A 12,916-nucleotide genomic window follows, 5' to 3' on the forward strand; every position below is an offset into this window, starting at 1 on the left:
CTCCCAGGACAAGGCGTAGAGGCTGTGACTCATTGTCCAGCCCCTCGGATTGCCATAATTATGTATCCAAAACTGTGTCTTACTCTAAAGAGGAATTGTAAGAACACATATCTCCAGGTTACTAACCTCCCCCTGGGCTGCCCTTGGCCTGCAAGTATGCGAGAATCCCCTCTTCTCCAAAATCATCCCTCTTCCCCATCCACCTGCCCACCCTTGGGCCAGGCTTTTCCTGATATCTTCCTTTCTTAGATAGCTCCCCCTCTCCTCCCATGCATAGTTAGAGTCAGTCAGCAAAAACAAGTCACATCTGTTCATCCTCATCTTAGCACATTTCAAAATGGACTACATTCCAAACACCACAAGGCTAACTGAGGAATCATCCCCATGTCAACACAATTCCTGTCCTTATCCAAAAGGACCGTTGGCAGAAGAAGGTGAAATCGCAACATCCCTCTCTGAATATTTTGAATCACACTGTCCTTTTAGGGGTGTTGCTGACCTAAATGGCCTGAGGTGGGATTTGAAAGTCAGTGGGACCTGTGCTCCTAAATCAATTAGGTGCTTTTGAAAATCACCCCCTCATCAGCTTAATTCACACAATTATAGATAGTGCAGCAAATGTAAAGATTCTACTGGCGTTCACTATAAATATACACTTGTAATCACTGGTTTGTGTATTGTGACAGGGTCAGGCCAGATGGCTACAGGAGAGTAATCGAAGACAGATATATTAGCCCCAGGTTAAGTAGGTCCCTTTTCCCTGGATAAGGTAACAGGGACGGTTCCAGAACAATCAGGAACCTTCTGGAGACAATTAAGACAGACAGGCTAATTAGAACACCTGCAGCCAATCAAGAAGCTGTTAGAATCAATTAAAGCAGGCTAATCAGGGCACCTGGGTTTAAAAAGGAGCTCACTTCAGTTTGTGGTGTGCGTGTGAGGAGCTAGGAGCAAGAGGCCCTAGGAGCTGAGAGTGAGAACGCGGACTGTTGGAGGACTGAGGAGTACAAGCGTTATCTGACACCAGGAGGAAGGTCCTATGGTGAGGATAAAGAAGGTGTTGGAAGGAGGCCATGGGGAAGTAGCCCAGGGAGTTGTTGCTGTTACACAGCTGTTCCAGGAGGCACTCTAAACAGCTGCATTCCACAGGGTCCTGGGCTGGAACTGGGAGTAGAGGGCGGGCCCGGGTTCCCCTCAAACCTCCCAACTCCTGGTCAGACACAGGAGGAGTTGACCTGGACTGTGGGTTCATGAAAACGGCCAAACTGAGGGCTGCTGTGAAGCTCCAAGCTGAGCAAATCCACCAATAAGTGCAAGACCCACCAAGGTAGAGGAGGAACTTTGTCACAGTATACACAAATACATATTTCATGTGTAATTACCTGTGTATGATTTCATGCTTTTATTTTGCTGGTGCCATTTAGGAGGCTGTGCTTAAAAATTTGAATATGTCTTACTACATTCAGAATAAGTTCATCCTCAGTTAAGATGTTTAATGTAAAGCATTACCAAAAGGTTTTCTCTACTCCCAGTACCCCGACCTATACCCTTGCCAAAGTTAGCAGTCCAGCCTACTGCCGATACTAAATATCCCCATGTGGCCTCAGATTTATGGTACTTTTCACTGTGTTTTAGTGTATTTTAAGAATAAAGTGAAAGTAATTTCAAACGTTTGCCATCATCTAAAAATGTCAAGGGTGCAAGGATAAAGCCTGGATACAAGCTGTTAAACCAACTACAGCAATCCTGGCCATGCAATCTTGAAAAATGCAGGCTGGATGGTGTTTATTTCTAAAATGACTATAACAAAGATCTCCTAAAAGCATTGCTGCAGAAATGCCAAATGATATGAAACTGTCATCTAGCTTTATCCTGCTTATGAAAAGAAAAGGCTAAAGAGTCTCTCCTGTAAGATCTTAAATACATTTGCAGGCTAGATGAGCCACCTTGATCAAAACTTTGTATTTTGCAGCACACTATTCCAATTCACATGCTTACAGACTGGCAAGATTCAGCCTTGACTCCCTGCCAGGCACAATAAGAAGAAATTTATAATTATCAGCCTAGTGTTGGCATTTAAAAGCAAATGCATTATCATGCATATAAATCATCTCATGTCCCCGACAGCGAGATCCACAACAAGGACTGTCACTTTATCTCACTATAACTCTGATTTTATTACATTTAAATCTCCTCCATCAACATCCTCCCACACCAATAGATTTATTTTGTTAATCAACTACCATGTAGTCCAGAGTGACTGCCAATGTAATGTCAGAGACATTATTTTCAAATCACCTCCACTCATGAGCCCTACTTTGCAAAACTTGGATATCAAAACAATAATAAATGCTGACCATGTGCAGTACTGCAAGAACATTTGTACCCTATCCTCTAAAGAGCATGGGAAATAAGAGGAAGAGGATCTGAGAAATTCTTTCTCAGTCTTTCTTCTATTGTTATTGTACAACGTTGCAGGGCACGTACACCCCATCTCCCTTTGGGGTGGGGAAAAGGGCATTATAGCCCCACGGCTGAAACCACCAGACCACCCTTTGCCTCAGAGCAATAGAGTCTAGAGCAATATTGTCTAAAGTCAATAGAATTGCCCTCCCTTGCAGGGCTATGTGACCTAATGGCCAGAGTCAGTGTGGCTGCCCTCCTTAGCCAGGCTGCATGGCCTAATGGCCGGGGGGATGGGCCACCACCCAGCCAAGGGGTGGTGGTGGTGGTGGCCAAAGTAGGGGAACATGGGCCCTTCCTATTCCACCAGGTCCCAGCCCAGGGTCCTGTCAGCAGTGAGTATACTCTGGGCCAGTGGGAAAATGACTGAAACATGCTGACTTAGTTCCTGGTCCTACAACTGGATCAATGGCTAGTTCCCCTGGGCTACTTCCTATCCTGTCCTCCAGTGGCGTGGTCCACAGGTCTCCTGGCTCCCAGGGTTTTTCAGCCTGTGGAGCTCCCGACAGTTCCTACATCTCCTGGGTGTCCACACGTAGCCGGGTATCCGCCTGGGTCTCAGCAGGCTTGGCCTCCATGATCTCGGGCTCTAGCAGCTCCCAGGCAGGAGCCTGCAATGGACATCCTCTCTTCTCAGCAGTCAGCCCTGACTGAGCTGGGCTGCTCCCTTTTATACTGGCGCTCCAGTTGGAGCATGAGGGGGCTGGCTTCCTCTGCCCAGAGTATGGGGTTAACCCCTCCTTGTCCAATGTGGGGCAAATACACCCCATCACACACAAGCCCTGTATTCTGTAAGGCAATATGAAGCACTATTAATTTCATTAAATAGCATGAATCCCTTTTTGCTGATAGCAGTACTTCCTTTTGACTCACTGTATAACCCAGGACTATGCTCTTGCAAGCCAGTTTACCCATTACAGAAATGCCTGCTCTGTCACATCCTGATATTTTCCCTTGTCATGCATCAAGAAGATTAAAAACAACTTTCACATGCACGTTAGGATACTGAGTCCACTAACTCCATCCTATCTGCCTCAGCACAAACTTATAAATTGAGGCCAACATAAATACCTTGAATGGAGACTAAACCAAATATTCTTTCAACTAGAAGTTTTTCAGTTTTCATAATCCAGGTAGGTTTCAGTCGCTGTTTGCATTGTCATGAGGAATGGGCTGAATCTGCAGTGTGGTGCACTTTTACACCTGGTGTTTCCAAGGTCAGTAAAGCTGGTGCCAAAGTTCATTAATTCAACAGATGAATGTGCCCAACAAGGATCTAAGTAACTGAAAGGTCAATTACATTTACTCAGTGGCCTGGGTCTTTCTGTAGATGAAGGACATACTCCTTCCTTCACCCCCATCTTCTGCTGCCTTTAAAAAAGTGGCTAAAAGCTCAGGCATCTGGGAAGTCTTCAGCTGTCACTTTTCAGCCAATTTTATTTCAGCGGCAATGGCGGCTGAAAAGGAAACAAGTAGAGAAAGGGTTGAGAGGAGAAGTTTAGCTGTACTATGCCACCTGTGTCAGATTTGGGCCCCCTGGCAAATTACCCTGCTACATTTCTGTGCCTGGCACCAGTGTTAATATGTTCTTCACAACATCAGCCCAAGAGTAAACCAAGACAAAGACAAAGACACACACGCACTCACTTGTATATCCAAAGTGAGCCATTCCAGCTCTGCGTGGTCTCTAACCAACGTGGAAACCAATTATGGAAACAAGAACATCATTCACATCATTCTGAATTTTGAACTGACATCCAGACTCCCACCCTCCCCCTTCAGAATTTTATTGGAATGAAATAGGTAAATAAATAGCAGGAGAGAGGAAATAAATCCCATGGAAATGTACTGGCTGATAAAGTAAGAATCTTTTAAATGGGTGCCTGACGTGAGGACAATTGTGTCATTTGTTAGAGTGCAATACTGATGTACTCAGAACTGTCTCTGATACGGCAAGACCATGCTTGGGATCCTGGGACTTGGTTTATAAAGGTTTTTAATTCCCTCCTGCAAAGTTTGGAGTGTTTTGGAGCTGAGGTCTTGGCCAAGTGCCCTGGTTCCACACAACCACACAGGGAAGTAAGCCCCCACACCCAACCCCACTGAGCAGCTGGGTAGAGACTGTTCAGATCATATCTCCAGTTCAGGACAGAAAGCAGATGCTGCAACGTGAGACTCTGCCCAGGAGCAAGTTGACAGGAAGGGCAGAGAGCGAGTGGAGCTATGGCTCTTTCCCTCCCTCCATCTCTCACACACACTAGTTAGCAGAGGTGGAATGTCATAAATTACTCGCTCAGAACTAAAAGGGAACCAAGGCCAGACATGTGGCTCTGAACTACAGTTCCTCCCTGCGCCTCCTTCTGGGGCAGCACATCTAAAGACTCAGTCTTGCCCTACAGACATAGGGGCCGGCCATACGAGTTAAATCTGGTGCTAGGTTTGGATTCTGAATCTGCACTCCCAGAATTCCAGGGTTTGTAGATCTGTGTCTGAGTCATCTCTAGTTGTAAATACTAAAGAATTAATTTCAAAACCTTTGGCAGTTCCATCTACAGGCTAGGTTTACCTGGACCCATGTCCATCCGTAGTTCTGAGCTCAGTTTACTGTACAAGCAGAATTTGACTTTGATTTTAACGTCCTTTGCAATAATATCCGCCTTATATTGCAGTTGACGTCTGTGCTGATTGTAATGTGAGCATCTGTTGAATCTCACCTCCATTTTTAAGCCAGACATCTTTTAGATCCACCTCTGTCACTCCCTGGGTTTCATTTTACTGCCTAAGTCAGAAGAAAGTTAAGTAAAACGGCTGTTACGGATGTTACTGCCAAGGATTCTGCCTCAGTGAATTATTAAATGCACAGAGCATCCATAAATCCCTGGCAGGATGAAAACATATTTGGACAGGTCGGCAGAAAGGTTGGCTGTAAGATTACCACAGGCAACCCTGTAAGTAAGGGTACCATCCAAGACACAAAAGAGAGCAGGCAGATAGTCAGTGGTACAAGGCCAATGATGCCTTGGAATGCAGGGTTGTGCACAGCCTTCTGCACATTGGACTGGAGATAGGGATTTAACCAGTTGGGGCCACCATATGTGCCAAACAACCGCTCTGATGGAAGCAGAGAGAAAGCTTTGTGACAAGCTTTCTAAAGCTGTTTTACCTTAGAGACTAACAAATTTATTTGAGCATAAGCTTTCGTGAACTGCAGCTCACTTCATCGGATATATCTCGAAAGCTTTTGAGTCTCTAAGGTGCCACAAGTCCTCCTTTTCTTTTTGCGGATACAGACTAGCACGGCTGCTACTCTAAAGCTGTTTTGTTCATCTTAGTGCAATAAGGTGCTCTCCCAAGATTCAGCCTGATGCAAAAACAGGATCAGGATAAACAAGTGTAACTCTTGTCCTTCATCTGTCAGATATTCCCTCAATTATTGTAATGCTGTCTTTATGAGAAAGGCTCCCGTACATGCTTATCACTCAACTGCACAGAGCTTCTTCTAGTGATCAATCCTTAACAAAAGATTTTCCCATCTGAAGAAGAGGAGGTGGAGACAAATCATCCAAGAAGCAGAAAAATATGAGGAAGGGCAGGAAGGATAAATTTAGAGAAGGTTACTCCTAATTTTGCTCATGTTTACTTGTGCTTTTAGACAATTGTCAGAAAACTAGAGCTTGGGACAGATGCCTTTTTATCTATTTGGTATGAATCTAAATAGAGATATACATGAAAATAAACACAAATGTAAGTCTAGACTGGACAAAACTCTAAGAAATGTGCTGCAGGGAACAATCCTGCACTGGCAGAAGTATGGATTAGGTGATTTAACAGGTCTTTCTCATCTCTCATTTATATGTTTCTATAAGGTTTAGTGCCTCTGACAATTTTACACTGGCAGGTCCTGCCATGTGAAATGAATAGGTTACTTTGTTTCCCATGATATGAATATCTTTATTCCTCGTTGACCAGGAATTATGCCCTTATCCATCTCCTCTCAACAGAGTTATTATTGCCCAGCTGCCTTGTCTGAACTAGCTAGGCTGACATGTTATTTCATTTATACTTAAAGAAATACAATAACAAGCAGTCATTTTTAGCTGATTATTTCCTGGAAACATCTGTTAGAATAGATTAATATTATATGTGAACTTTTGACATGATTTCCAGGGCAGTCATATACAGAGATTAACTTTTCATCAATGAGCACAGTACTTGGGTGTGTCTGATCAAGATACCATGACCCAGATCCTCAGCTGCAGCAGAGGAGGGTGCAGTCTAGGGAGGTCCCTGACCTGGGCTAACTGTGTGGTAATCCAGTCCCACAGTATAATTAGAGCAATTTGTGCCAGCTGCCAACAGCAACCAGGGCTGCTGGGGGGGAGGGGAGGGGGAAGGAGAAGAGATGCTCCACCCATGACTCCTCCCCTCAGCCATACCACCAAAGTAGGCAGCTGGAATGTAGGAGTTATAGGGGCTGCTATATCAGTTCCTTGCCACTGGAGGATCTATGCCACAGGGTTGACCTCCCCATGACAGACTGCATCAACTTCACAGTCTCTTTGCACCCACAGTGCAGCTGAAGATTTAGGTGCATATGTTTTCTTATCATGCAAGCAGACAAGAAAGGATGTCTGTGCCGTGAGGCCACTTGAAAATACAGTGACAGAGCATTTGCACAACCACACTTATGGTCCTTCTGTTTGTTTCTTTGTTTTTTCTTCATTATAAATGACGATTTTTTTAAGGAGGTTCCAATTGATCTGTACAAGTTTAGGACCTGAAATCAAGATTGCAGGATCTGCCTCATAATTTTTACATGTTCTGCAGGGGGGCAAATCTTATTTGATAATGAACTCCTTTGCAACTCCTAGAGATTCAGTACTAATGAAATCAATGGAATGCCACCTGTCCAGATCTGGCTCCACATCAGCAATGTGTACGTGTGCACCTACTCACCTACACACACATTTTACACAGGCAAAAACTATGTGGTATTTCCTAATTTTTCTGTGTTTCACTTTGCAACCTTAATAAAGTTTTTATAACATAGATTTTGTGCATATAATTTCCTAAGTTTTAAAAAAAGCAACTCCATCATGTGGCCACCCACATGGGCCTTCAGCAGGGTTGGAACTTTTAGACTCATTACATAGATCTCTACTACTTGAATTAACGGAGTAACTTATAGCACTAGTAGGTTGTCATCCTCTGTGTGGACCACTACTAGAAGGGAATGGGACACTTTGCCAATGGGTTTCACAGGTATTTGCTGACAGCAGAGAAAGGGTGAAACTCAGAAATCAGGTATTCCATTCCAGCCTCTGGAGGGGAGTGTAATCTATTGGACATAGATTCTTCTGCCCATTCCCCTGAAGCTTGACCCCTTCTGCCCTGTCCCCTCCAACCTGTTCCCGCAACAGTCCCAGCCTTACCCCCACTTCAGGCCTCCATCCTAATCAACTTTCCTCATGACCTGCCTTCCCCAGCTCTGGCTTTTGTCCCATCTGCATTAGAATCAGGCACTCCACTGCTTGGGCCTCAACAGAGGGAAGCATCAGGAGCACAGGAGAGACAGGCTACCTGCCCCTGCTCTCAGCTCTGGTGGTCCCAGCTGGACTGCAGCAATCAGAGCTGCAATTGCATGGAGGTCCTGCTCAGTGTGGATGGAATCTTTTGAGTTTTTAGCTGCAAAGCTCTAGCAAGTCTCCACTTATTATGTATGAACTGTGATTTTTCAAAGGCTTATAACTTGGCTACATTTGGGCAGATTTCCAGGAGGGTGGCAAAAGCGACGTCCCTGACAAAAAGGCCACCCTCTGCCAAATTTCCAAGTTCCTGCTCCGCAGCATGTGGTCACTAGCACTTTTCAAAGAAAAGGGCACCCACGTTTTTTAACAGGGACAAAATAACATATTTCACCCTAATCTCATTCTTGAAAATGGCTGAACCATTTTGGCTGAAATTTTCCAAAAATATTCAGCCTGATGCAGACACCCCACATGTAAAATGTCAGCCCAAACACATAAGGTTTGGCAAAGTTATAAGCAACTGAAAACAACAGCTTATAATGGAAAGTATCAGACAATCTGAACAATAGGCAGCGCCACTAGCCTCACCTATAACTTCACTATAAATATCATGACGCTACAAAGGCTTCATCCAATAACTTTTCTAAGGGCTTTTTATTATTATAATTACTATTATTTATTTTAGTGATGTAAACATAAATTCAAGTGAATGTAGTTCTCGTGAAAGATGTTGTGACTGGTTAAGTCTGTTTAAAAGCATCAGTCACTCCAGCACTGTATAATTAAAATCAATTGTTGTAGGTCATGCAAACACAAAGTGTTAATGCTGTGATCATGGATCATACATGTAGGCCGTAGTTCTGAAAAACCTTGTTAGAAAAGAAACGCTTGACGGAGCTTCCTGTTCACCTGCTCCTTTTCACCAAGCTCTGCCATCATTTTCTGGGAGGACTGAGGAAGTGCCATCAAGTCTGGTTTCCTTCCTTCTCGTATTTTTGTTCCTCTGTCCCCCCAGGTACTTTACATTGTCCCTATCGCTCTAAAAGTATCTCACAAACATTAATAGATTTAGCCTCACAATTGTCCTATGAGTGAGTGAAGAATTACTATTGTCTCTTTTTTACAGATAAGGAACTGAGGCAGAGAGACATTAATTGCTTACTATTCAAAATGACTGGGTACTCACAAGTCCTGCTGAAGGTGCTTAGTGCCTTTGAAAGCAAGCCATCAGTGTCACGCCCAAGGTCACACGGGAAATCTGTGGAAGTGCAGGGCATTAATTCCAGGTCTCCTGACTCTCAGTCCAGTGCCTTAATCACAAGATTTTCTTTGCTTTTCTCTTTCTCTCCTTCACTCACACCTGACTTCACTATTTTCTCTCTGGTTGATTTTTCCTTTGGGGAGTGAGAATAGCAGCACTTCAGCAAATGAGAGGCAGACAAAGTGGCAACAACTTGTTTTTTAATTAGCTGTTGTGCTATTTAATGTAATCTCTCCCCGACCCGCTACTCCATAAGCCTTTGGTTAGCTGAATGATGTAAAATGGGAGTTTTCATTCTGAGACAAAATCTGTCTTGGTTTATATTCTGTGCAGCCCTTTGATTTTAATTGTTTTGTTAGAATCTGCTGTATATCAAGAGAATATAAAATAATTAACATACAATATCTATCTTACCCTTCAGGACCTTCACCAAATCTCCCAGACTAATGGAAGCACCAGAAGGGAAGCTAGGAATTTTAAAAAACTTTTTCATTATCCAATGGAGAAACATAGTTAGGATATAATTATAACTCTACAACCTTAGAGGTGCCCTCATTGCACTCTGGAGGCCACATCTGTTCTTCATTTACATTGGTACAAACCCATTGACTAAAATCTTCTTTCAGTCACAAGATTCATTGATTTCAAGCTTTGGTTTGATACTCCAGAGACAATAATGTTCTTGATAAGGGCACAGTTTCTTTTTAGTAAGCTTTTTATTACAGCTGTGGTTGATATTATCTCATTTGAAAGTCCTTCCCGAACAGCATTCATAGTGTGATCATTTTCTACAGAATGTCAATTAATGCTTCTACCTTTGAAATCCTTGGAGCATTACACTCCATTGGAACTCCTTGGCAAGTTAGTGTAGAGAAAATAGTTTCCAGTCTTCCCATATCTGTATAGAGTCTTCCATGGGGCATGAGGAGGAGCATGAAGCTGCCAATGACCCAACAGCTGCTTGATCCTGGCCTATGAAAAGGCTATAGAGACAATGACCCAAATTCAGAAGTGATGCATAAAATTGGGTAAGTTAGATATTATCTCCTTATGCTAATTTATATCTCCTTAAAGTCAAACCCCCTCACATTCACATAGACTTCCCTGGACTGACTTACCCCAAATCTGCCCATGTGTAAAAGAGTCTAGGCTGGTTTAACTTACTCATGGAATATCCAGAAGAAGGCACAAAGAAAACTTTTAGTAGCCCCCACCCAACCTATCTAGTGAATGCGGGACTCCTGCATTCGAATCCCAGATCTGACAATGACTCCCTCTGGGTTGTTGGACCAATCATTTCACTCCTCTGTTTCCGTGTGTCCATCAGAAAAATGGGGATAGAAATACTTATCTACATCAGAGTGGTAATGAAACTATTAATTAGTTAATGTCTGTAGAATGCTCTATAAATACCCAGTATTAGAAAGAGATAGATGGGTGGAAGACTTCAGTTAGCCTTTGGAATACAGATGGAACCCAAGATGACATGAGGTAAGGTGATGGAAGCAAGAGAGACTGAAAACAGAGAAAGGCGCATGAGGGGAAAGACACAGCATGTGGTGGGAGAGCGACAACAAAGAATGGGCATGAATAAGAAAGAGAGAATGAGACTGAAGGAGCCACTGCTTTTCAAAGAAAGGAGAGGAAGGAAAGAAAATAAAATTGCCTAAAACAGTGCACAGCAGTGAGAAGATAAAGGAAATGGTTTGGAGAGGGATAGAATGAGTTAGAGAATGGAAGGAGAGGGAAACGGGCAACGAAATAGAAGGAAGGAATAAGCAAGAAAAGACAGAACATTTAGGTTAGGGGATCAAATGTAATTTCTTTGCCTTCCTTTATTTAATTGTGCTTCCCTGGCAGATGTGCTATCTCTGTATGTCTAGGACAAAGGAGTAGGATTTAGGGTACTTACATTTATAATGCTGGACACATTGGGCCTGATTCTTATTTACACTAATGGCCCATTCCCCCTCTCTGACAGTGTGCTGGGACATTTAAAGAGGACATAAATTATAGTTGCACTCACTTTAAGGCCCCTTTTCATTGCCAAAGTGAATAGGAGCCCTTGTCTATATAAGAATCAGGCCTTCTGGGTTTTACAGTTAAATAATTGGAGAAAAAAAGACAGAAAATAACTCTGTTGGAAATAGGAATTAGGTAGTATCACTTTAAATAGTTGTGAGCCCTGTTGCAGCCCTCAATGTCTTCTGTGTTTCAGAAGTCACCAGAACGCTAGTGGAGCAGTAGTGTATCTATGTATTGTGACAGAGTTCCTCCTCTGCCTTGGTGGGTCCTGCTCTTATTGGCGGATTTTCTCGCCTCAGAGGTTCACGGCAGCCCTCATTTGGCCACTTTCGTGGCTCAAATCTGCCATTCACTCACTTAGCCTCATCACTGACTAGCATGGGGAAAGGAAGAAAAACAATCCCCGCAGTCTCTGCTGATCCACCTAGTGGATCGGGGAACAGGCCAGAGACCTTCTCCTCTGGTGGAACCCACAGTCCAGTTCAACTCCTCCGGTATCAAGTAGGGAGTCGGGGGATAGGGGGAACCCAGGCCCGCCCTCTACTCTGGGTTCCGGCCCAGGGCCCTGTGGATTGCAGCTGTCTACAGTGGCTCCTGTAACAGCTACAACTCCCTGGGCTACTTCCCCAACACCTTCTTTATTCTCATCACAGGACCTTCCTCCTGATGTCTGATAATACTTGTACTTCTCAGTCTTCCAGTACTACGCCTTCTCACTCTCAGCTTCTTGTGCCTCTTGCTCCCAGCTCCTTGCACGCACCACAAACTGAAGTGAGCTCCTTTTTAAAACCCAGGTGCCCTGATTAGCCTGCCTTAATTGATTCTAGCAGCTTCTTGATTGTCTGCAGGTGTTCTAATCAGCCTGTCTGCCTTAATTGTTTCCAGAAAGTTCCTGATTGTTCTGGAACCTTCCCTGTTACCTTACCCAGGGAAATGGGACCTACTTAACCTGGGGCTAATATATCTGCCTTCTACCACTCTCCTGTAGCCATCTGGCCCAACCCTGTCACAGTATGTAGTCCTTGCATGTTGTATATAGTTAGTAAACATAGTTATTTGGACCCAGTGTGCCCATGTGGTTCCTTCATATTATGTTTGCTGTGTAAAGAGCAAAAGACACAACAGACCTAACATTCACCAGAATACGCTCAAATCTCAAGTGAAGGGTGGCTTAGCAGTCCCTAAACTGGTGGCTTAGATAGCAAATTGACACTTGAAAATATTTTTCAAATGTCTACAACTGGTGCCCAGTGCCGGGCTCTACTTCTCCCTCAGTGGAGGGGGCAGTTGGCAGTCCAAGAACCTGGAAGGATGTAAAGAATCTAGAAGACCTTCATCAATAAAAAAAATGTGTGGGGAAAAATGGTTTCATCATTTGCTTTGTAAAACTGGTGTGTAAAAATATAACTCTGGCTGCAGAACCAAATCACCACTACAGAGAAGTGGCTGAAAAGAATAAAAGAATCAAGGGAAATTGAACAGCTTACTGTCTATATTAGAATAATAACTATTCCATCGGAGGGAAAATGAACCGTGTGGGATGAACTAGTTAAAAGTAAATGCCTGGTATAATTTTATGCTGACAGTAAGTATACTTACTGTGACTAAAACCTTACTTTGCCTTGATTTGCGCTATTCC

Source organism: Lepidochelys olivacea (assembly GCF_965140295.1).
Source record: "Lepidochelys olivacea isolate rLepOli2 genome assembly, chromosome: 1".
In the NCBI taxonomy this organism is placed as follows: Eukaryota; Metazoa; Chordata; order Testudines; family Cheloniidae; genus Lepidochelys; species Lepidochelys olivacea.